At 47.9% G+C, this 26,283-nt stretch overlaps 1 protein-coding gene across 1 annotated transcript in view; it reads left to right on the top strand.

The window, feature by feature from the left end:
• The window catches only part of LOC147703687 (perforin-1-like), a 65,999-nt gene that overhangs the window by 9,611 nt on the left and 30,105 nt on the right, over nucleotides 1-26,283 (top strand). The gene's annotated exons all lie outside the window — the stretch shown is intronic.

Genomic DNA, 26,283 nt, shown 5'->3' with positions numbered 1-26,283 from the left:
AGATAGAATGAATGCTTCCAGCTGGAAGGAGGGATTAATAACACCCAGCTGCAGTGTTGGCGCACTTGGTTCCCATTATCCAAAGGAACCCGAGAGGTGCCACACCTCTCGGTTCTCATTATCCAAAGGAACCCGAGTGCCCTCTCTAAATATAGTGGGGGAACTCCCTACTACCGCGGCTACCTACGACTTGCACTCTTCGGTCGGTGGGACTCCCAGCATGTTCTCTCCTGTTCCCAACACGTCAATGAGTAATAGGCCTGGATATAGGACATCTTGATGAAGGCAAGCCCAGCTTTGACCGCACCAGTTCTTAATTTGTGTGTAAAAAGTGAAAAAAATAAGCAGAAGTCCAAAGTATTTTGCTTGAGCTTGTCAGTTTCGCTAATGAATGCTAGGATTGCTGGGGACTTCCACTGCCTAGCCTATATTCCTCCTGATACCTCTTGCTTCCAGCATCCTTCATTTCCTGTCTCTTTATCTCACTTTTGCAGGTTCTTTTTCATTCTCGCTTCTCATTGCGTTACTGGTTTCCTATCTTTCTCTACCCACTCCTTTTTTTCTGCCTTTTTCCCTTTTGTTCAGGATTAAAGTCTGGTGATAAAAATTAGTACCACTCCCCCAAAAATTGAGTTGCTGTGTAAATTAAGCACTGTTACTGATTTTTTTCCCATTTGAAAACAACATTTTTTTTGTTGGTATGCAAATGAAAATGCATAGAACATGGATTCCTTCTTCATGGCTCCCTGCATTGGAAAGTTCAAGGTGTGTGAGCGATAAAAGGAGTTAAGATCAACTAAATTTACCAATTACGTTCTAACCCATTTGGCCACACAGTAAAACTCAGAGTTGATTGATGGGATTAATTATAGATTGATTGAATCATATCAGCTTGGCTTGAATTTATAGTCACAGAAACATAGTATAAAAATACATAATCACTAAAGGATATCCAAAGCAATGGATAAAATTGATCCTCAATAACCGAAAACAAATGAGGAATTTGGTAGCTGCTATACACAGAATGAGAAATACAGTCTGATGTGCAGATTGAAAGTTTCGATCCTCTTGCCTACACATGAGGTTGTCCAAGAAGACCTACTAACCCGTATTCTAACTGGGAGTGAGAGAAACCCTATCAAATCTAGAAGCAGAGAAAAGGTGTCAATCATTGAGAACTTAGAATAGCAGAACATCTGTATAAGTATATTGTATAGAATGAAGCCACACAACAGAGATGTCACTAAGAGGTCTGTACCTCCTAGAGTCTAAAGGGAAATCTGAACACATCTAAAGTGCAATTCCTAATTATACCCACCAAAAGAACCTTGGAGAATTCCAGGTCACATGTCCAACTATGTCCCATCTTCAAACAGCAAACTTGGCAACTACACCTGAGATTTCTTTCCTTTGGTCTAAAAATTAAAATATCCTTGAATTCCTCCTGTCTCTTTATCCCGCTTGGGAAGTAGTCCTCCCTTCCTTCTTTAAGTCTTCTTATCCTTTACCAAGCAGTACTTCTTTCGAGGCCTCACTATCTCTTTCACACAATGTGCCTTTCATTGTCCATGAGCTAATGCACTTGCACCTGTAGAGGAAAGAGAAACATTGCATCCAAAGCAAGAATTCATGGTAAAATTAAACATGGCGAAAACCTTTGGTCACCTTTTGTACGGCAAGCAATTAAATACACAGTTAAGTGCATTATTACAGATACATATACAGTAACAATATAAGTGTAGAGAACTGTTCGAATGGATACATTTTGAGTTATAAAATAAATGGTGAGCATTATTTAAAGTAATGCATTAACATATAAGAAATACAATATTATTCAAACCACACAGATGTAGTTCTCACATACATCTATCTGCAACTCATTACTGTAAAGAGAACGTTAACATACACACATATAAGTGTCCAGATAACATAGTAGAGGCCAGTTCTGTAACTGTTCAAGTGCACTACATTATGTTAATAAGGTTATATCACACAAGTACATAAGGCCGCACGTACACATAGATGTGGCCTAAGTAAACATGAAAAGGTGAAGCCAAAATTACGTTGCTCCAGTCCCCCTTCTGATGGCAAATCCAGCCATCACAGATTACAGTCAGATGTTATCAGATAGACTATCTACAACCCTATAGTCTTTAGCCTAGAATCTTCTAAACATTTCATGTCATCACAATATTTACTCTCTCATCTAACTCCACATCGGCTCTCTTCCCTCTCCTTGTACCCTGTGCATACTAGTATCCCTTAAAGATTATGAATAGAAATATTGCACAAAGAGCAATTATCAAAAGGGGTTTAAAGATGCCACTCAAAATTCCACATCCCAGGTTTCCAAACCGTTTACCTACAACAGACAATCCATTTTCACTGGCTTCCGAAGCTCCTGTCCCTTTTAACAATTTCACTTTTTTTAACCCATATATATTCTGAATTTACTTCTCCAGATCCTGACTTTCACCTGAGATACAAGTACAACATTGCTGAAGTTTTAGCATCCTACAGACTCCGCCCTCCTTTGCTAGTAAAAGGACTAACACAAGACAGTTCTGTAAAATCATAGACCTTATCACAACCATCTCAGTATTAACAAACAGTAAAGACTTTGTATTACTAGTAGCCAGTTTATCCACTATTGTAGACAGCTTTCTAATTTTCAGATCATTCAGAATCACTCCTACAGTTGGAATTATAGTGCCAAAAATATCTCCTTCCACTTCGGCTGCACTAATACCTCACCTAGAGTTCTATTAGGATGGCGGGCAGACTTTAGTCTGGCCCGCCACCCTAGCGGTGCTGGGACCGGCCACCAGTGGAGCGCGGTGCCTGCCACCTTGGCCATGCCAATTTAGGGGGGTACCTATGGTACCCCCCTACATAGGCACCCCCAACACTCCCGTTGCCCTCAACGAGCCCCCACCTGCAGAATCCACGCGCCTTTCCATGGCGACAACGCCGCCAGAGAAAGGCAGATCTCCCCTCCATTTTAATATGGATGGCGGTGTCTTGCAGACACCGCCACCATATTGAGCTCCTTTTCCACCCAGTCGACTCATCTACGGGCATAAAAATGGCTGACGCTCTTTACGTCCGCTGGGGTCCCCCTGCCATCGTAATATGGTGGGCAGGCGGTGTAGATCCACCCGCTATTCTAATAGACCCCTAGTTCTAGATTTTGTTACCAAACAGGATCACTGAAATGTTCCTTGTGGTAAATTGTCAGGAAAACTATACCAAGATAACATGTGCAATGCTATCCATGGGGCAATTTAAAATATGCATACTGTCCACACTAAAAATACACTCCAGGAATCACAGGATCATTTCCTTCCAAGAAAAGGTCGCCCTTCACTCTCGCCTCAAAAATTTGTTCATAGTCATTTTGTCCTAAAAATAATGAGTCTATATTATCAGAGTCTTTATATCTTTAATCAACATGTATACACAGCTTTCCCTTATGTTGCCAATCTAAGGCCAAAGCAGGCCCATTTTCCTTCACCTGATGTTCAATTTCTTCACTATTCCACATATGTTGTTTATTAGGATCTTTATCACTTCCAAAATTGTACTCTGGATCTCTCCCTCTGTCTTCCGCGAGATTCAAGAAACTATTTGCCACATCTGACATGGAACAGGTCAAGTTATGTCTACGGGGGTATGCAGTGTCCAGTGACTTAAGAGATGAAAAATACTTGCTTGCAATCTCAGCCCCTTTGAAATAAGGATTCCTATTCAAATGGTTGAAAATAGGGACTTATGAAAAAACTTAAACATAGTTCAAAAAATAATATTGAAAATTACATTATCTATACGATAAGCTCAATAGAAGGCTGCAGGAAATTCCATTTGTTAAAGGGATATGATGGTAGGGTACACCCTCTGCAATAGACGCAGGCAACTCAGTTTACACAGAAAAATCTCTCAAATTCATACTGTCAAAATATTTCTACAGCAATCTAAAATAAGCATTTGAAGCACAATCTCCTCGTGATATAGTTGTGGGGGGGTTAAGAAACTGTGCACAGATCTAAGTTATTATCAGCAGGATGTGGTGTAGTATAGACAACAGTAGGCTTAACATCTACTGACTTGTATGTAGCTGGATATAACCCTATAAGCTCCATGATTAATACGACCACAACACCTATTAGAATGCCTGTTATAATGTATCTACTCCTAATGGAAGCCAATTCTAATACGATTTCTTTGTTCGAATCTAATCGTTGGTTGGAACATAGCAACTACAGAGAATGTTCTATTGGTTTCTACCTGAGTTCAAATGATATGCAGCAAAACTATATACAAAGATTCTGTTAATCTTCTTTCTTCTTTCCAAAGTCTATTTAAATGTCTCTAATGATCAATCGTTCATTTTGGTACTGATTGTCAGTGAACTTGAAGTGTCTCAGTTAATCAACTAGCACAGGGAACTCATTCACATCCAAGAAAGGAAACTTTGTCACATCCAGAATAAGATATTTCAAGTCACTAAATTTCACTAACAGAGGAAGTTCAAACATAGGATCAAACTGAAGATCAAGTTCACAAAGTTTCAGTTGAATTTTCACAATGATTCCATAATCCGTAGAACTCGTTCCCTTTGTCATTTGCAACAACGTAAGTTTATTAAGGGGAGGAGTACCTTCTCCTTCTGCGTTACTTAGCCTGCGGGACCTCTCTGCTGCCTTCTCAGCTAATGTTCTCCTGCTGACACCCTTAGTTGGGGTTAAAGTCTTGCTCAGTAACAACCACAGAACTAGCCCCTTTGTTTTCAACTTTGACAGCCAACTCTCCAGGCCCTCCAGGCCAAGCAAGTGCTGTTTCAGATTCTTGGTGGTCCCCAACACCTTTATTAACCTGCTCCCATTGCCTCTCTACCACCACTGGTGCTTCTGGGAGAGCTGCTGTTATATAACCAAGGGGACACAGAGTTCGCAACTGGGTGAATGCTGCCCAGGCTCGCCGAAGACCTCCGCACTTCACACCAGTCATGGCGACTAGGATCACCTGGTATTGCCCATGCCAATGAGGCTCCAGACATCTCTTTTGTATGTGTTTCTTCACCAGGATCCAGTCACCGGGACTGAAATAATGGCACTGCTCCTGGTGAATCTGGGCTGTAGCGACTTGTGGTGCGTTCTGTGCCTCATCAGACACATCAGCCAATCCTTTACTGATGATCTGATACTTGATTCCTTCAATGTTCACAAGCGCATCTGCAGGTACTGCTGGCAGCCTCATTGCCCTACCTATGATGATCTCATGGGGGGACTATCCTGTCCTTCGATCAGGTATGCTCTTGAGACTCATCGACACAAGCTGCAATGCATTAGACCATTTCAAGGAGGTAGAATCACACACTTTTGCAAGCCTGGATTTCAGTACATTGACCTTTTCCAGCAGACTCAAAGGCTCAGCTCCTCTGTTACTACAATGTAGTCTCTGTTCAACTTGAAATACAGAGGATGCTGTATGCTGCTTTACATTTTTAAAGTGCGTACTTTGGTCAGATTCCAAATATTTTGGGACGCCAAACCTAGCTGTTAACTTCCTCAATGAAAGCTTTGCTACTGTGAGTCTATTGTTTCTTCGTGTGGGATATGCCTTAACCCATCATGAAAAGAAACACACAACAACCAATACATACCTCAATCCATTGCACATAGGGAGGTCAGGAGGTCCTTTCAACAGGATGCAGTTGGATTTTATTGAGATGCCTATGTGACTCTGTTTTACTGCAGTCCTTCTCCCCACATTATTCTGTTGTCACCCAACACATCTGTGGCACAATGCCTCAGCCATCAAACTAAACCTTAGTCCGTTTGTTTAGGTAGACTTGGTTAAGTCTATCACATCCTTTCCCATGTGAGAAGGACCATAATAATGTCTGGCCATTGGGGGTAAAAGGCTGTTAGGCAACTCTGGTCTCCATCTTCTGAAATCCAAATCTCGTCCTCATCTATCTTGACACATCCTGCTTTGACCCAACTCTGATGTTCTGCCTCTGACACGTCTTTCTGCAACCTCTTGATTTCCTCCCAATCATCAGCTGTTGTTAACAAAAGGTTATAGTTTGTCTTGTCGGTTCCCTCATTTGTATACTCTCTATTAAAGGTACAAGCATTTTAAGCACAGTATCTGGCGACTTCGTCAGCATATCTGTTGCTGACAGTTACATCATCATCACCTTACAATGCACCACACACTTAACAACAGTAATTTCTGCAGGTATCTGCAATGCCAATAATATACTGAGTGTTTGGAGGGTCCAAGGGGAAACAGTTTATAGACACACTAGGTACCTTGTCCCCCAACTTATATAGCGAAACAACAATGGAGGTACCTACAGTCTGAATGAGAAAAAAGGACCCAAGTGGTGTCCAGCAAATGTGCATGCAGACCAGATGTTGATCTTACAAAGAGACAGTATTATGTCATGACAAAAAGAAAGTAGGAGAGGAGAAGTTACAAAGTCTGTTAAGACTGGAAAATAGTACCCATCAGCCCACTCAAAAGCGGAGTATCGTCATCTGGGTGGTAGGAGAAAAAGGTGTCCTTTAGGCTCACCCTCAGCCGGAGTCTAAGGTTGCCTGATCATGGACCCTTCAGGTCGGAGTATCCAACCCACAGACGACAGAATGTGAGAAGACAGGGCAGAAAGAAAAGGTTGCAGTGCAAGAAATGAAGGAAAAGTGCTCCTAATGTTTAAAAATGCCTAATTCAATGACATAAGGTAACTTTATTGGGTTTGACCATCAAATTGGCATGATTAAAAGCAGTAAGCTGATAGCATGAAAAAATAGTTTGCTATCTGTCGTGAGTGTTACTAGGTCGACATGTTTCAGCCTTTAACGGCTTTCTTCAGGACCAAAATGAGCTACCGCAACACATACTTATCGTGTATAACGACCAATGTCCCGTGGATTCAAGGGAAAAAGGTGTATCCTCTCCTGTATATATAGTGTGGGAAACAAAAAGACAAAACATCATGTTAAGAAATATACATAATGTGAATGCACATATCATAAAAAAAGAGACTTTTATGTTCAGCACTCACCCTAAATGCAGGGAGAGAAAACCTCACCTCGCCTGGCGACTGCTCAGGTAAGAAGGAGGCCACGCACTGTAAAAAAGTGCATGAAACAAAGTGGAAGTTAACTATACTTGAAAAAATACTTGTTCCAAACAGCAAAACCAAACAGGCGAATGAATGGGACCGGATCTATAAGAGAGTCCCATAGAAACCAAACTCAAAGAGAGAACCCTCTCTGAACATAAGGGTCGTTGTAAACCAAAAAGGGGTTTTATTAAACCATTGCAAAACTAGGCATTTAGGCGCTGAATACATGCCAGAAAAAAGCGCTGCACAAGCTTTAGCATTAAGAATCTACAAAGGCTCTACAAAGGTAAGTGCAGAGCTCCAAAAACCCTACCTCTCCGTCGTTGCCTCGGGTCTGTTGACTGAGCCGAGGGGGAGGTACCGAACTCTCAAAATGTGAGAATATTTAGAGAAAAGCGGCGGACCTGGGAGAAAACCTCACGTTTACACCCCTGCTATTGGAGGAGAGGCTGAGCCAATCGTGTGCGATGACTGCTGTGTAGACGTGATGGACACAGGTGACGCCTATCTGCCGGCTCTGGTCCTGTAGCGGACCTATGGGAGAGCTCTATGTCAATACATCGCTATTGGTTGACTGGGATGGGCCAATCAAGAAGCGATGTCGGCCGGGTAAACAGGAAGCGCGCGGGTGACGCTTTCTGCACGCAATGCGCTGTGAAAATAGCCGGGGAAAACCACCCACACTGTGTAGCGGAAATTTTAAAGGAGACGGTACTCTAAAAAAGAGAACAAGAAAAGAACATTGGTTGAATCAGTCAGCCAATGGTAGTGTGTCAAAAGACAACCATCGCATGCGATGCAGTGTGGCCCCAGACAGAAAACGAATACGCTTAAATATCTGCAACAAACCCAACCTGACCACTACTGCGGGAGTTATTTAGAATCATCAATGTGTGTCAAACAGTCCCACGAATACCGGGACGAATGTCAATTATACAGTGCATAGCAAACCTAGCATGGTTAAATATAACCACACTTCGGCTGTAGGTTGGCGAGAGATCATTTGACTCGTGCATGTGTACGGAGTACTTGCCCCTGAAAAGTGTCATATGTGAGTCATAGTACTAGTGGGTCATTCATGGCTGTCAGAGTCAAGCGGATGTGTCCCAAAAGCGGACATCACCCTTAAGTCATGGGCGGCGTATCTACACTGAATGTGTGCACAGGCGGTTGCAGACCTCCATCATCTATCCAAATGTTCAGAGACTTAAAGTTGCAGCCAGGGAATATCGTCATTGAGGCCTTCGCAGTCAGTGTGAAGTTTGAAAACCCACTTTTGCTCTTTCCTAAGGAGGAACAATGGAATATCAGTGATGTGGCTGGGTATGTAGGGTTGTTCCAAAATCAACCAACTCAGTTCATCCGGATGATGTTTTTGATCAATAAAATGAGTTGTGAGGCGGGTGGCCTGTTTGCTGCGTCTAATGGTGCTTTTATGCTCTTGGATGCGCACCTTGACTTTCCTTGTCGTCATGCCTATATACTTGAGGCCGCATGGACAAGTGATCTGGTAAATGACTTTGTCACTGTTACAGTTGGTATGGTGCCTCAGTATCCATGGGCGGTCGGTGCCGATGTCGACCTCAAGGGTCTTCTTGGTTTGGGCACAAACTGAACAATTTCCGCAGGGATGATGTCCCCGCACTGGAGGGAGATTCCACAGATTGAAAGTGGCTTCAGCTGGGATGTCCCGGGGTCTTGTATGTACCAGAGCATCTCTTAGGTTTGCTCCTCTCTTAAAGGAAAACATAGGTACCGGGATATGTTCTCCTGAGCTGTTAAGAATCCGCCATCTTTGTCTGATGATTTTCTGGATGGTGGACGAGGAGGTATTAAATGTGGTGACACATACCATACGATTAGTGGGTGGTTTAACCACTGGAGGTTCTAATAGAGCCTCACGGTGGTTATTGGCGGCACGCTTGAGGCTCCTGCGTACCAATGATTTTGGGTAGTGTCGTGCTCTCAATTTCTTGGAGAGATCACCAGCTTTAGCGCGAAAATCAGCCGGGTTGGAACAGTTCCTCCGGACCCTGAGGAACTGACCAAAAGGGAGGTTCTCCCTCAGGGAACGGGGGTGAAAGCTGTCAAACCTGAGCAGGGAATTACGTGCCATAGGTTTGCGGTATAACGAGCTAGCCAAATGTCCTTCATGTGGAAAAATTGTTAAATCCAGAAAAGGAAGTTCGGTTCTGCTGAACTCTAAGGTGAACCTGAGGTAAGGGTTCTGTGCATTTAGCCATTCCTGAAAAGACTGTAATGATTGTATATCTCCTCTCCAGACCACTATGATGTCATCTATGTATCGTTTCCACAATTTCAATTGATGAAAATGTGGATTGGTGTCATTCAGTACATGTTGGGTCTCGAAGCAATGGACATAAAGGTTCGCTAGACTTGGTGCGAATTTACTGCCCATAGACGTCCCCGAGATCTGTAAATACAGTGATTCCTCGAAGGCGAAAAAGTTTTCAGTCATGGCAATCCTAGCCAATTCCATGATAAATTGGACGGGAGTGGCACTATCCCTTGGAAAGTCTTCTAGGAGGGTTTTGACCGTCTCTAGTGTCTCCAATTGCGGTATACAGGTGTACAATGATTCGACATCAAAACTGGCTAAGATGTCTGTGTTGGTGTCGAAAGCAACATCAGGTAGTTTGCGCAAAATGTCTTTAGTGTCCTGTAGATATGTAGGCATTGTTTTGACAATTGGACTCAGAAAGACATCAACAAAAGTTGATAAAGGTTCCAACAAGGATCCAATGCCCGAAATAATGGGGCGGCCAGGAGGTGGTCTGGCCGGTTTGTGAACCTTCGGGAGAGTGTAAAAGTATGGAACCGTGGGACATTTGGTGACTAGAAAGTTGGCCTCTTGTGGAGTAATACAACCCTCCGTACTGGCTTCTTCCACTAGATATTTGATCTCACTCATGAGTCTAGCAGTGGGATTGGTGGTAAGAGGGATGTAAAATTGTGTGTTGGATAATTGTCTCAAACACTCAGTACGGTATGTGGTGGTATCTTGTACGACAATGGCTCCCCCCTTGTCTGCTGGTTTGATCACTATCGTGCTAGGTTTGCTATGCACTGTATAATTGACATTCGTCCCGGTATTCGTGGGACTGTTTGACACACATTGATGATTCTAAATAACTCCCGCAGTAGTGGTCAGGTTGGGTTTGTTGCAGATATTTAAGCGTATTCGTTTTCTGTCTGGGGCCACACTGCATCGCATGCGATGGTTGTCTTTTGACACACTACCATTGGCTGACTGATTCAACCAATGTTCTTTTCTTGTTCTCTTTTTTAGAGTACCGTCTCCTTTAAAATTTCCGCTACACAGTGTGGGTGGTTTTCCCCGGCTATTTTCACAGCGCATTGCGTGCAGAAAGCGTCACCCGCGCGCTTCCTGTTTACCCGGCCGACATCGCTTCTTGATTGGCCCATCCCAGTCAACCAATAGCGATGTATTGACATAGAGCTCTCCCATAGGTCCGCTACAGGACCAGAGCCGGCAGATAGGCGTCACCTGTGTCCATCACGTCTACACAGCAGTCATCGCACACGATTGGCTCAGCCTCTCCTCCAATAGCAGGGGTGTAAACGTGAGGTTTTCTCCCAGGTCCGCCGCTTTTCTCTAAATATTCTCACATTTTGAGAGTTCGGTACCTCCCCCTCGGCTCAGTCAACAGACCCGAGGCAACGACGGAGAGGTAGGGTTTTTGGAGCTCTGCACTTACCTTTGTAGAGCCTTTGTAGATTCTTAATGCTAAAGCTTGTGCAGCGCTTTTTTCTGGCATGTATTCAGCGCCTAAATGCCTAGTTTTGCAATGGTTTAATAAAACCCCTTTTTGGTTTACAACGACCCTTATGTTCAGAGAGGGTTCTCTCTTTGAGTTTGGTTTCTATGGGACTCTCTTATAGATCCGGTCCCATTCATTCGCCTGTTTGGTTTTGCTGTTTGGAACAAGTATTTTTTCAAGTATAGTTAACTTCCACTTTGTTTCATGCACTTTTTTACAGTGCGTGGCCTCCTTCTTACCTGAGCAGTCGCCAGGCGAGGTGAGGTTTTCTCTCCCTGCATTTAGGGTGAGTGCTGAACATAAAAGTCTCTTTTTTTATGATATGTGCATTCACATTATGTATATTTCTTAACATGATGTTTTGTCTTTTTGTTTCCCACACTATATATACAGGAGAGGATACACCTTTTTCCCTTGAATCCACGGGACATTGGTCGTTATACACGATAAGTATGTGTTGCGGTAGCTCATTTTGGTCCTGAAGAAAGCCGTTAAAGGCTGAAACATGTCGACCTAGTAACACTCACGACAGATAGCAAACTATTTTTTCATGCTATCAGCTTACTGCTTTTAATCATGCCAATTTGATGGTCAAACCCAATAAAGTTACCTTATGTCATTGAATTAGGCATTTTTAAACATTAGGAGCACTTTTCCTTCATTTCTTGCACTGCAACCTTTTCTTTCTGCCCTGTCTTCTCACATTCTGTCGTCTGTGGGTTGGATACTCCGACCTGAAGGGTCCATGATCAGGCAACCTTAGACTCCGGCTGAGGGTGAGCCTAAAGGACACCTTTTTCTCCTACCACCCAGATGACGATACTCCGCTTTTGAGTGGGCTGATGGGTACTATTTTCCAGTCTTAACAGACTTTGTAACTTCTCCTCTCCTACTTTCTTTTTGTCATGACATAATACTGTCTCTTTGTAAGATCAACATCTGGTCTGCATGCACATTTGCTGGACACCACTTGGGTCCTTTTTTCTCATTCAGACTGTAGGTACCTCCATTGTTGTTTCGGTATCTGCAATGCTTCAAGGAGTTTTTGAACTTGTTTGCCATTCTGAATGGGCTTGCCAGAGGAGGTCATGAAACCCCTCTGGGACCATAACTGCCCAATATCATGAACAACACCAAAGCCGTACTGAGTATCAGTGAAAATGGTCACTCTCTGCTGGTCTGAGATGCAGCATTCTCTAGTAAGAGCAATCAACTCATCCACTTATGCTGAGAATACTACCTGGAGTAAAAAAGCTTCTACTACTCCTGAAACTGTACAGACTGAATCTGATTTGTTTGTGGATGGCTCGTGTTTGAGAGTCCATGAAGGAAATGTATGAGCGGCTTATGCAGTCAGTGGCTCAGCTTGTATATCTGATTTCGGCTTGGTGCATACTTTAGTAACATTGAGAAAAGAATGCTCCACCTCATTTTCATCATTATCAGTCCCAGGAAGAGGCAGTAGGGTGACATAATTTAAAGCAGTATTTCACACAAAAGAGAAGGGGAGAGGGTCAACCACTCAGCTACCCCGAACCCTCTATTACAAGCTATATCAATCAATCAATCAAAGACATTTATAGAGCGCACTACTTACCCGTAGGGTCTCAAGGCGCTGGGGGGGGGGGGGGATGCCGTTACTGCTCGAACAGCCAGGTCTTCAGCTTCTTCCTGAAGGAGAGGTGGTCTTGGGTCAGGCGCAGGTCGGGAGGGAGGGAGTTCCAGGTCTTGGCGGCCAGGTAGGAGAAGGACCTTCCTCCTGTTGTCGCTCTTCGGATGCGGGGGACGGCGGCGAGGGCGTGGCTGGCTGATCGGAGGTGGCATTTGGGAGCGTAGAAGTTGATTCGGTTGTTGAGGTAGCTCGGGCCTTGGTCGTGTAGGGCTTTGTGTGCGTGGATGAGGAGACGGAAGGTGATTCTTTTGTTGACGGGGAGCCAATGCAGGTCTCTCAGATGTCCAGAGATGTGGCTGTTTCGTGGGATGTCGAGGATGAGTCTGGCTGAGGCGTTCTGGATCCGCTGGAGTCTCTTCTGGAGCTTGGCGGTGGTACCGGTGTAGAGGGCGTTGCCGTAGTCCAGTCGGCTGGTGACGAGGGCCTGGGTGACGGTCTTCCTGGTCTCGGTGGGGATCCACCAGAAGATCTTCCGTAGCATGCGTAGGATGTTGAAGCACGCCGAGGAGACGGCGTTGACTTGCCTGGTCATGGAGAGGGAGGAGTCCAGGATGAAGCCCAGGTTGCGTGCGTGGTCTGTCGGTTTGGGTGCGGTGCCCAGGGCGGGGGGCCACCAGGAGTCGTCCCAGGCGGAGGGCGAGGAGCCCAGAATGAGGACCTCCGTCTTGTCTGAGTTCAGTTTCAGGCGGCTGGTCGTCATCCACTCGGCTACATCTTTCATCCCTTCGTGCAGATTGGCTCTGGCGGCGGCGGGGTCGTTGGTCAGGGAGAGGATCAGCTGGGTGTCGTCGGCGTAGGAGATTATGTTGAGGTTGTGTTGGCGTGCGATGGCCGCGAGGGGGCTCATGTAGACGTTGAAGAGGGTGGGGCTCAGCGAGGATCCTTGAGGGACGCCGCAGATGACTTCGGTGGCCTCTGACTTGTACGGTGGTAGGCGGACTCTCTGTGATCTTCCATCGAGGAAGGAGATGATCCATTCCAGTGCCTTCTCCTGGATTCCGACGTTGCTGAGGCGCTGCACTAGGGTGCGGTGGCAGACCGTGTCGAATGCCATGGAGAGGTCCAGGAGGATGAGGGCCGCTGTGTCTCCGTTGTCCATCAGGGCTCGGATGTCGTCGGTGGCAGCGATGAGGGCGGTCTCGGTGCTGTGGTTGGCTCGGAAGCCAGACTGTGAGGGGTCGAGGGATCCATTCGTCTCGAGGAAGGCGGTCAGCTGCTTGTTGAAGGTCTTCTCGATGACTTTGGCTGGAAACGGGAGGAGCGAGATGGGGCGGTAATTCTTGAGTTCGGTGGGGTCCGCTGTGGGTTTCTTGAGTAGAGCGCTGAGTTTGGCGTGCTTCCAGCTCTCAGGGAAGGTGGCGGTGTCGAAGGAGGTGTTGATAATGTCCCGCAGGTGGGGTGCGATGACAGCGTCGGCCTTGTTGAAGACGTGGTGAGGGCAGGGGTCGGTCGGAGATCCGGAGTGGACAGAGTTCATCATGCGGACGGTGTCTTCGGTGCTGATCGGAGTCCAGGCGCGGAGGGTGGTGGTGGGGGGTGTTGCTGTGGTCGTGGCGTGCTTCGGTTGAATGCTGAAGCTGTTGTGTATGTCTGCGATCTTGTTGTGGAAGTAGGAGGCGAGGGAGTTGCAGAGGTCTTGCGATGGGGTGATGTCGTTGTATCCTGCGCTGGGGTTGGAGAGCTCTTTCACGATGTTGAAGAGTTCCTTGCAGTTGTGTGCATTGTTGTCCAGCCCGTCCTTGAATGAAGTTTTCTTGGCGGCGCGGATCAGTTGGTGGTGCTTCTGGGTGGCGAGCTTGAGGGTGGTCATGTTGTCCGGTGTTGGTTCCCTTCTCCAGACTTTCTCGAGGGCTCGGCAGTTCTTCTTGGAGCTCTTGAGTTCGTCGGTGAACCATGGGGCTTTCTTGCTGCCGGGTCTGCTGGGCGGGGTCCTCAGAGGGGCGAGTTCGTCCGCGCAGTTGCTGATCCACTTCGTGAGGTTGTCGGCGGCCTGGCTGGGGTTCGCTGAGCTGGCAGGAGGGTGCTGGCTCAGGGAGGCGGCGAGCTGGTCGGCTGTGATCTTGTTCCAGCTTCTACGGGCAACCTGTTGCTGGTGGTGGTGGATCGTCGTTCTTTTGAAGGTAAAGTGGACACAGCTGTGGTCCGTCCAGTGAAGTTCTGTGGCGTGGCTGAAGGCGATGTCTGTGCTGGATGAGAAGACGGCGTTGAGTGTGTGTCCGGCGAGGTGGGTGTGGGTGGACACCAGCTGCTTGAGTCCAAGGTTGGCGAGGTTGTCGAGCAGGGTGCTGGTGTTGCGGTCGTTGTTGTTCTCCAGGTGGAAGTTGAGGTCCCCCAGGAGAATGTAGTCAGCGGAGGGGAGGGCATGCGGGCTGACGAAGTCGGCGATGTCCTCGCTGAATTGAGTGCGTGGTCCCGGGGGTCGGTAGATCAGGGTGCCTCTGAGGGTGGTCTTCGGGTCGGTGTGGATCTGGAAATGCAGGTGTTCGGTGGTGGTTAGGGTGTTGTCGGTGCTGGTCGTGATACGGATGGTGTTCCTGTGGATGATGGCGATGCCTCCTCCCATCTGGTTGGCGGTGCGGTCCCTCCGGGTGATCTTGTAGCCTTCAGGGATGGCGATGGCGATGTCGGGCGCTGAAGAGGCGTTCATCCAGGTCTCCGTGAGGAAGGCAACGTCCGGGGCTGTGGTGTCTAGGAGGTTCCAGAGTTCGATGGCGTGTCTGTGGACGGAGCGGGTGTTGAGGAGGATGCACTTGAGGTGGTTGCTGCTGGTGTTCGGCTTGGCAGGTGCTGGTGGCGGGCAGGTCCGGATGCAGGTGAATTTGCAGGCGTGGCAGCTGAAGGGTCCGTGGGAGCGTTGTGGGGTGGCTCGGTAGCATCCTGGGAATCGGCCGGTGTTGAGTGCGATGAGGGTGGCGGCGGTGTACGTCAGGCGGGTCGGCCGGGGTCCTCGTGGGCCAGGGGTCCTGGCGCTGGGCGCGGTCCAGGCGCGGACGGGCGTAGACGGGCTTACCTTTGGCGCGCCTTCGGCGCACAATCGGCGCGCCCGCTGCGCGTGACCGCTGCGCGTACGCACGGTCGCCATATATGGCGAAGTGCGCGGGGGGCGGAGCCGCTGGGAGGCAGGAGCGGGGAGGGTACAGAAGGAAAAAAGGGGCGGGGTTAGCGGCGGGAAGCGGGGAGCTGGGAGGGAGGACGAACGGCAGCTAATAAACAGGCAATACAGAAAGGAAAATACAATTAACTGGAAACAGGCAATACAGAAAGACAAAATACAATTCTAAAACAGCAATGACAACAGGGGCAGGTCAGGCGAGCACGGACCACGCCGCTCGAAGGCAGGGGGCGTGGTCACGCGGCGTCAGCGAGGCAGTCAGGCGAGGAGGCACACGCAGCAGCTGGTGGCCGTGCGGCGCGGGGTTGTCCTAGAACTAGGTCACACTCACCTGCGTCGCACGGTCGCCATATATGGCCAAGTGCGCGGGGGGCGGAGCAGCTGGGAGGCGGGAGCGGGGAGGGTACAGAAGGAAAAAAAGGGGCGGGGTTAGCGGCGGTGGCGGGAAGCGGGGAGCGGGGAGGGAGGACGAAGGGCAGCTAATAATCAGGCAATACAGAAAGGAAAATACAATTAACTGGAAACAGGCAATACGGAAAGACAAAATACAATTCTAAAACAGCAATGACAACAGGGGCAGGTCAGGCGAGCACGGACCACGCCGCTCGAAGGCAGGGGGCGTGGTCACGCGGCGTCAGCGAGGCAGTCAGGCGGGGAGGCACACGCCAAGAGGGGTAGAGAGGGGTAGAGGAAAAAACAATACTAGACAAAGCATGCAGGGGCACAAACCAGGTTAGTAAAACTGCCCTCACTCACACACAAGCCTGTGTGTGACATGCTTCATCATCGGGTCTGCTTAAAAAACACCCTGGCATAGCCATGCACAGGATGGAGCATAGGGGAGGAGGAAACAACACAAACAAACAAAAACACAAAATGGGAACGTGCTACCAACCCTGACTGGGAACCGTGATAGAAATAAGTGCAGTGAGAGATAAGTCTAAAACTGCCTCTTGGGTACCGTGTCAAACCTTTTGTTCCTGGGTCCCACGGACAGGATTAAAAATAAAAAGGATGGGCTTTTTTGTGAGAAAGTGAAAAACTCACATCAACCCTCCTAGGACTGCTTAAGTCAACATGTTTCGACCAAATTTCAGTTTCAGTTTCAGTTTTTAACGTCTTTATTTCGAATTTTCTTCATAAAAGACATGTATAATAATACAAAACATATAACAGAAATATGAAAATTTTAAACAGACAAGGAAAAATTTGTTTAAAAAACTCAATTAAATGTACATAAGAAGACGTCTATAAAAAGTTTAAAACGTGTATATATAGAAAAACAATTCATTGATACTGCCCAAATATGATAGATAGGCTATAGCAGACTGTTTTAATTTTTTTTTTCTTCAGCTTGAAGTACTACGAACATACCTAGTTCTAATTAACCAGGCTCACCCAAGGAATTTTGCCAGCCCTATGGATAACCATTCGGCTGTGTTAAATCTCAGGATGATCAGTGCTTCTCTGCTCGCCCAGGTGTTTAGTCTATTACATATTGGCTTCAACCACTTATGGCGTGGTTCGTGATAAGCAGTACATACAAATAGAAAATGACCTATTGATTCTTTGCTTTCAGAACAACAGGGACAAGATGTGGACTCCGACTTCTGCCAACCACTAGTAAAATCCCTTAGTGGCAAAGTACCTATACGAAACTGATGGGATATTATCCTAAAAAGTTTAGACAGGAAACTTTACCAATAGGTCTCTGTATGTGGGACTACTTTATGAATCAAAAACAAGCCTGTCAGGTTAGGTTTCTTCGAAAGCACAACGTGTTCTTCTTTAACCATGGACCAGAAGAGAAGTTTAAAATCTTTCTTTGGTGGAAAGATGTGAGAACCTGGCTCGGATCAAAGCAAAGGAAGACCCATTCTAGTAAGAGTATTCTTAATAGACTTAAACCAGGATATTTCCCCAGCCCCCTGTTGTGCTCTTACATCCTGTATCTCCCGGGCAAACATGGCAAGTTCCGGGGTAGACAATATGCGTCTCCATAACGCCACCATCCTATATTGGGCTTGATGTTTAATAGAATAAAAGCCCATATCCATCATAAGTGGTAGTGCTGGCGTTGATGGAGGGAGACTGACTAAATTGCGGAAGAATTTGTTCTGAATCCTATCAAGGACAGCCAAATCCACACTCCTCCATATGTCAGCCCCATATAGTATGGCTGAGCTAATTTTGGCGCTATAAATTTTAAGCGCAGGTAAAACTCTTTTGGTCAAAGAACACCGTTGCTCCTTCACTAAGCAGCCAGATAAACGAGCAAATTTCAAACTAAGCGCCGCTATTTGTTCTTTCCAGCGTAACCTATAGTCCATTGTAACACCTAGGTATGTCATGACCTCAACCTGTTCTAGGCTAGACCCATTCATCGTTACATGACCCCTCAGTGGTCAATTTTTTGTCAGGACCATGAACTTGGTTTTAGAAATATTAATTTCGAGGTCATTTTCATTACAAAAGTCCACAAATTTGTTAATAGCCACCTGAAGACCCATCTGAGTTTTAGCCAAAATTAGGGTGTCATCAGCGAAGATTAAAAGGGGAAATTTGGTCCCACCCAGTGTTGGTGCATCTGTCGGGGTAGCTGAGAGGAATTTAACCACCTGGTTGATAAAAAGTATGAATAGGGTAGGGGCCAGGACACAGCCCTGTCTCACTCCACGGGTCACGGGGAAGGAGTCCGTTACCTGACCCTGGCGACCCCATCTAACTCTGGGGAAATTTTCCTCATGCATCCTAATTGTAAGTTCAAGGAGGGCAGTAGGAACACCCATCCTCCTTAGAGCTGCCCACATCTTTCCTCTGGGGACCAAATCAAACGCAGATTTGAGATCCACAAATGCTGCGAATACAGTGCCTCCTCTCAAAAACACAGTTTTCCAGTAGATCATAACAAATCTGAGTATTTGGTCAACTGTGCTAATATTAGCCCTGAAACCAGCCTGCAAAGGAGACAGAATGTCAACTTCCGTCATCCAGAGCTGGATTTTGCCTAGCAGCATTCTGGCGATTACCTTTTGTAGGGCGTCGATGAGGCTGATGGGTCGATAGTTTCCCGCATCAGTTCTATCCCCTTTTTTATACACGGGTAGTATCTCCGCCCCTTTCCACGAATCTGGTATCCTAACCCCTCTAGCTATGGCGTACGCTAAGATGGTTATATAAGGGACCCAGTGTGCTTGGGCAAACTTAAAAAGGTCCGCAGGGACACAGTCCATTCCAGGAGCTTTTCCATTCTGCACTTGTTTTAAAGCTTTAATAGCTTCCATTTCTGTAAAAACAATCTGATCAGGTGAGGGCACCACAGTCGGTACACTGGTATCTTCCCTAATATTAAGGGAGATCCGTTCCATGTTACTAAACTGTGCCGAGTAATGCTTGACCCATTGCTCTGCAGGGACATGATTGACAGGAACCTGCTGGTCCCCAGTCCCTCCCCATTTTACAACCTCCCAGAATTTTTGTTGGTTAGTAGAAGTACTTGCATTATATAAATCTAACCAACGTTGTTCATCCCAGTTTGTTTTTGCCTCTTTAAGCACCTTCTTGTAATTAACCCTTTCTAGTTTTATATCAATAGCTGACTTAGCTCCTTGATAGCTGCTATCAAATCTATGGGCAATGCGGCAAGTCTTATTATACCATTTCGCTCCTGTTTGAGCGGGGCCATTTTTCCTTCTTTTTACTGGTTCGATAAAAAATGTTTTAATTTTGTTAAAAAGGGACTCATGGATCATCCCAATTTGTTCCAGTGATGTACCTTCGTTTAATATGGGCACCATCAAGTTCGTAGCTGCTGAAACCTCTTCTGTAACCTTATCAATAATGGTGGGATTATCCAGAAACCTAGCCCAGCGTACCCTTCTACAATCGTTCGTGAGAACAGCCTCAGCAGTAACAAAGTTGGTTACAGTGTCTGTATGCGAATCCCCATTTATTAATAGGTTTATTACTAGAGGATTATGGTCACTTTCTGGCCTTGTGACTATTTCCATATCCTCCAGTAAGTTCCAGAACTCTATCCTAATTAAGAAATAATCAATACGGCTGGAATAAAGGGAGTTGTCAAATGTAGCATTTCCCATCAGATCTGATTTTGTCCTCCCATTCGCTGCTCGTAGATCCCATTCGAGGCAAAGACCTAACCACTGCATAGCAGCCTCTGTTACTTTTTTGAGGGTGGAATAGATACATGGGTAATGTTCCAAATTTGATCAACTTCCCCATATCCCCCATTTTCCAAATTGGGAATCGGTTCAAATGAACAATTGAAATCCCCCGCCACCATTACACATTTATCTCTGTCAATGTTATTCAGTAGGGAATCTAAATCATCTGCCGCTCTCATTGACTTCCCACCAGGTCGCCCTCTTGCGTATATATTAATCAGGATGATGTCTTGGTTATTTTTACTGGTTAATTTCAAGACTAATATGTCATTACTTGGAGTAGGAAGGTCTATGATTTTAAAACCTAAGGATTGTCTTATCCAAATAACAAGGCCTCCAGAGGGGCGACCTTTTAAACCTTTACAGGCTGGTTTATAATAATTAAGGTAACCAACCCGGTAAATGGCATCAGTTGACCAACTTTCCTGTAGTATAATTACATCGTGTAAATCCACAAAAGACCCCCAGTCAGCCTCTGACATTTTCCCCTTTAGCCCGCAATGTTCCATGATAGGACTGTGAGGGTATTTATTGGTTTCTTTGGCGGATTAGCAGATGGATCCACATTCTCCCCAAAGATCAAGGGTCTAGGAGTGTGATTTGAGGGTTTACCCCTTCCTATCCCCCCCTGGGTGCTTTCTCTATACTCTGGTGCAGTCCCTTCCGTAATCGATATAGGATTGTTGGGGGAACAATTCACTGCGGCTCTAGTCAACCCAGATACCAAAGGCTCATTATCCAGTCAGTCCACACCTTCCAGACCAGATAAGGGGGCAAACCGGTTCGAAAGGTGGGGCTGAAACAGTGGGTAGATAGGTGTTTCAAAGTGAAATCTTCCTCTGGGTCTTTCCCTTCTAAAGTGATGGAACGGTGTTTGGGCTCTATTAGAATATAGTGCGGGATAAAAATAATGCAGGGATAGAGTCTGTACATCCCCAACTCTGCCATATCTTGGTTCCCTACTAATGTATTCAGCAACCCATGGCTCTCTAAAACCAATTACCACACAATCCCCCTCAAGATCTTTTTTGCTGTAACCTACCCAGTCCACCCTCCTAACATTAAGAATTTCAATATTCGAGTTTGGAGGAAGTGGGCGATTTTTATTCAGCCAGAATGTTACCTTGTTGTAAAGATCCTTGTGTGTTTCTCTCTTACCATCTCCAAGGGGAGCCACGCCAGTTAAGATGGTGGTGTAAGGCAGTGACTCAGGGGGAGGTTCACACATTGTTTTCTTGGGACAGATTTAATCCTGGGCCGTGGATTTTGGTCATGATGACTGGTAGGGATTGGGTGTTTCTTAGCCGGGGGATGCGTTGTGACCTTTTGCTGGGGTATACTCTCGGTAATAGGTTTTTTCTTTGTGACAGGAACGGGTTTTTGCTGCGGTACTTTTGTGATAGATGGTGTCAGGTGCCCCACAAGTCTTACCTTCGCTTGTGACGCAATTCCGCAGAGATGACAAGAGCACCCGTCCCTGTACCCACCTGACCCTCGTGGAAAGCGATACCCAACAGGGATGAGATGGACACAGGGATGGGAGCCAGGGTGTAGGGTGGTGGATAGCGTGGAGCTGGCGGGGGCATCCGGGTGTCAACTCGAACCCAAAAGAGATAGTTCAGAGACAGGGTCAGACCCGGAAAGGAACCACCCCCCACATACACACACAGACCTTGTCACCCAGAAGAAAGCAGCTCCGGATGTGAATAGCGACGGTAAGGCGCTCCTGCGCGGTACTGTCAATGCCAAAACTAAAAGAAAGCGCTCCTGCGCATTCACCCAAGCTAAAACAAAAGAGTGCGCTCCTGCGCCAGTAGCAGTGAATGGTCACCTGTTATTCCACCAGTGGTATCCCTTTGGCGCTCCTGCGCGGTGGGACACAGCAGTACAAAACCCCCAAAACGCAACTCAGGTCCTCTAAACACCCTCAAAGTGCTCCTGCGCAATAAGGGCAAGGAAAACAAAAGAAACGGGCACGTTCCTGGAACCCCCCAGGAGAAGGAAATGAGCAAGCGTCTCTGAGTGACACAGACTTGAGGCAGGGCTGCGCTCCAGCGCGGGTTGCCTCCTAGATCCAAAACGAGTGAATGGAATCACTCCCACACGTGGCTGACGGAACAGCTGAGCAGCGCTCCAGCGCGGCTTGTCTCCGGAAAAGCAGGTCTCGGCAGTGTGATTCCCAGCAAGGAATCCGAAGCACCGAGCCGGCGGGAAACGCGCTGTTTAAGCGCTTCCCCCGGAAGTGCTTCCGTGCTCCCAAGCCGCTGCCCGGGACTAGACCGGGTACTCGACTTCCGGCCGGAAGTGAGTATCCCGGTTTCCGTGTGTGTATGCGGGGAGTGGCCGGCCGCGGCAACGCAGCGCACCGTGACAGCACCCCCCCCTAAAACAGAACCCCCTCCCCGAACAACCCCGGAACTCAGAAAAGAGAGACAGGGCGAGGGCTCAGGGGATGACTCAGATGGAATGCACGGACCAGAACAGGAGCGTGGCGCACATGGGACAAGGGTTCCCAGGACCGCTCATCAGGACCGTACCCCTTCCAGTCTACCAGGTAGAAGAGCTTGCCCCTGGTACGACGGAACCCCAGGATAGCCCTGACCTCATACTCAACCTGGCCCTCCACCACCACCGGAGAAGGGGGAGACGGTACAGAGCAACCAGACCGGACTGCACGCAGAAGGGAGACGTGGAAGACCGGATGGATTTTCATGTGCGGAGGAAGCGACAGCCTCATGGCCACAGGGTTGACCACCTTCTCGATAACAAAGGGACCCACAAAACGAGGCAGCAGCTTCTTGGGCCCATGCACGTTCGAGTGCCGAATGGAAAGCCACACCCTATCACCCACGCGATAAGTAGGTTCCTGTTGCGAGTGAGCGTCAGCATGCTCCTTGTCGGTGTCCTTCGCCTTGGCCAACTCGAATCGTGCCTGTTGCCAGATGTCGCAAAGCGTTTCGTGGTAAGATCGCACCGTAGGCAGCCGGCTATCTAGAGGCTCCTCCCAGGCAGTAGTGCGAGGGTGACGTCCCTGGAGGCAAAAGAAAGGGGACATGCCAATTGGCGAATGCTTGCTGTTATTGTAAGCGTACTCCGCCATCCATAGCACTTCGGACCACTCCTTCTCAACCGTGAGCAGCAAACAGTGGAGATACTGCTCCATGGTGTGGTTTGTTCGTTCAGCCTGACCGTCGGTCTGGGGGTGGTACGCTGAGGAGAGGCGTACGTCCACCTCGAGGATCCGGCACACCTCCCTCCAGAATCGAGACACAAATTGTGATCCCCGATCCGTTATGACCACAAACGGAATGCCATGGAGGCGAACCACCTCCTGCACGAAAATCAAGGCCAGTTCGGCCGCCGTGGGCAGTTTCGGCAAGGGTACGAAATGTGCCATCTTGGAGAGGTGGTTCACTATGGTGAGTACTGTGGTGTGTCCAGTCTTGGTGAGCGGGAGCTCAACCACGAAATCCATCGAGAGGGTATGCCATGCAAAAGGGGGTACCGGGATAGAACGCAACAAGCCAACTGATGGTTCGGATCTGTTCTTGCCGAGTAGGCAAACAGCGCAGTTCATCACATGATTCCTTGTATCTGTCACCATTGTGGGCCACCAAAACTGTCTTCGCACAAGATCGAGCGTTTTGTGGTAACCAGGATGGCCGGAGAGGATATGATCGTGACACGACTAAAGGGCCTTCCTCCGATCAAGCACCCCTGGAAGGTGTTTTTGGTCTCATGAGCGCCATGACCCGCTCCCACTTGCCCCGCCTTCCTCGTCCTCTGTCGGAACCACGGGTGCGGACCGTTTCATGTCTGTTTTTGCCTGGTAGACGGGAGCAATAGAAGCAATTATGCCCTGGAAGTGTTTCTCCGGTATGATGGAGACAGACTCGTGGTCTTCGGCGTCTTCTTCGGATTCGGCCAGCCGCGATAGTGCATCCGCCTTGGCGTTGTCTTTCCCTGGCCGGAAGGTTATCACGAAGTCGTACTCGTTGAAGAACAGGGTCCATCGAAGCTGTCGGGCTGTGAGGGCACGTGCTGATCGGAGGAATTGTAAGTTCCTGTGGTCAGTGTAGATGGTAACGGTGTGTTTCGAGTCCTTCAGGAAGTGGCGCCATTCCTCGAACGCGGTCTTGATGGCTAAGAGTTCCCGATCAGACACGGTGTAGTTGCGTTCAGCGGGTTGTAGCTTCTTGGAGTAAAAGGCTACAGGATGTAGTAGTCCCGTATTGATGTTTCGTTGTGATAACACTCCGCCTATGGCGTCCCTAGAGGCGTCTGCCTCCACTATGAAGGGCTGCTCGGTGTCGGTTTACCGTAGCCCCAGTCCTGGTGCACCCCGTCTTTTTAGTTCCTGGAAGGCGTCGTCTGCTTTTTGATCCCAACCAAAACGTACCCCCTTGCGCAACAAGCGCGTGATGGGGGCCACCATCTCTGAGAAACCGGTGATGAAACGTCGGTAATAGTTGGAAAAACCGAGGAACCTCTGGACCCCTTTCACGGACTCCGGGGTAGGCCAAGACAGGATGGCTTCTACTTTTTTGTTGTCCATTTGGATGCCCGCCGGAGTGATGATGTGCCCCAGGAACTCAACGGATATGACGTGAAAGACGCTCTTCTCCAACTTCACGTACAGGCGGTGTTTTTCCAACTGTTGCAGGACGGAACGTACGTGTTGAACGTGCTCTCTGGTGGTCTGAGAGTAAATCAGGATGTCGTCAATGTAGACGATACAAAAGACGTCGATGAAGTCTCTCAGCACTTCATCGATGAAGAACTGGAACGCGGCGGGGGCGTTGCAGAGTCCGGAAGGCATGACCTGGTATTCGAACAGGCCGAACTTCGTCCGGAAAGCGGTCTTCCATTCGTCACCCTTCCGGACTCTAACAAGGTGGTAAGCACCCCGTAGGTCCAGTTTCGTGTAGATGGAGGCGTTCTTGACCTGGTCCAAGAGATTAGGGATTAAAGGAAGCGGGTACCGGTTTTTTATGGTGATGGTGTTCATGGCGCGAAAGTCTATGCAGGTCCTCAGATCCCCTTCCTTCTTTGACACGAAGAAAAGAGGAGAGGACACCGGTGATCTGGAGTGACGAATAAACCCGTTGTCCAGGTATTCGTCCAGATACGAACGAAGGTGGATGTTTTCCTTCTCCGTGAGCGAATAGATCCGGATGCATGGCAACGTGGAGCCGGGAATCAGGTCAATGCGGCAGTCGAATGACCGGTGTGGCGGAAGAGTGTTGGCACCCTTCTTGTCGAACACTCCCGCTAGGTCCTAATATTCTTTCGGTATGGTTCCTTGGGTAACCATTCCCATGCATATTACAGGCAACGAGTGTGCCTGTATGAAACGAGGGCCTGGTAGGTCGTCCTTTGCGTAACAAGTGCTGCTGCAGTGTTCCGACTCAAGGTGGATGGTTCTGGTCACCCAATCAATGCGGGGATTGTGCTTCACCAACCACAGCAAACCCAAGATCACCTTGAATTGAGGGGCGTCGATAACGTCGAAACTGATGGACTCAGAGAACATGACGATGACCTTCCCAGACAACCACTCTGTTCGGTGTCTGATAGGGCCGGAAGTCAGGTCTGTTCCATCAACAGCCTTGACGGGTTCTGGTTGGGCCTTCGGTACTGTGTCGATGCCCAAGGCTCTGGAAAATGCGGTATCTATGAAACAGCCCGTCGCCCCTGAATCCAACATGGCGGTCACCATCCAGGTTCTGCCTGCCAGATTCCGTAAGGATACGTCCATGCCGACGTGATGACTACCGTCGTACATCAGCGATCCCTGTGGTATACAAGACGAAGCACTCAGAGGACGGATCCCTATGTCTACTGGGTTGTCTCGTTTCCCGTCTTGTCGCCCTTGCTGATGGGCAATGCGTACGGCCTTCTGCCTCGTGGTTTGGAGGGCTTAGCAGGGCATTCCCTCACGAAGTGTCCGCTTTTGCCGCAATATAGGCACTGGTTCTGCTTCCTCCTTTTTTACCTTTCTTGACTGGTCAAGGGTCCTCTCAAGCCTCCGATCTGCATGGGCTTGGACGCCTCTCCCTGGGGATTGGAGTCCTCTTTGGCTTTCTCGACGCCCTTGTCCCCTATAGGCAAGAGACGGTTGTTGTTGCCTTTTCCCCTGTCGGTCCTTCTTTCTCTTAGACGGAAGTTCATTTTTACCACCATGTCAATGAAAGGGCCTATAGCCTCAGGCGGATTGGGATATTGCGAGATAAGGTCCTTCAGGTCATCCCGTAAACCCCGATAGAACACAGACACCTTCTTATCCTCAGGCCAGTGGGCCTCGATGACAAGCCTGTTGAACATGGTGATGTAATGGAGCAAGTCCTGGTTACATCACCTGAATACAGCGTGTATAC

The sequence above is a fragment of the Lissotriton vulgaris genome, chromosome 7, assembly GCF_964263255.1.
Source record: "Lissotriton vulgaris chromosome 7, aLisVul1.2, whole genome shotgun sequence".
Taxonomy (NCBI): domain Eukaryota; kingdom Metazoa; phylum Chordata; class Amphibia; order Caudata; family Salamandridae; genus Lissotriton; species Lissotriton vulgaris.
This window is presented reverse-complemented; position numbering and strand designations above follow the sequence as displayed.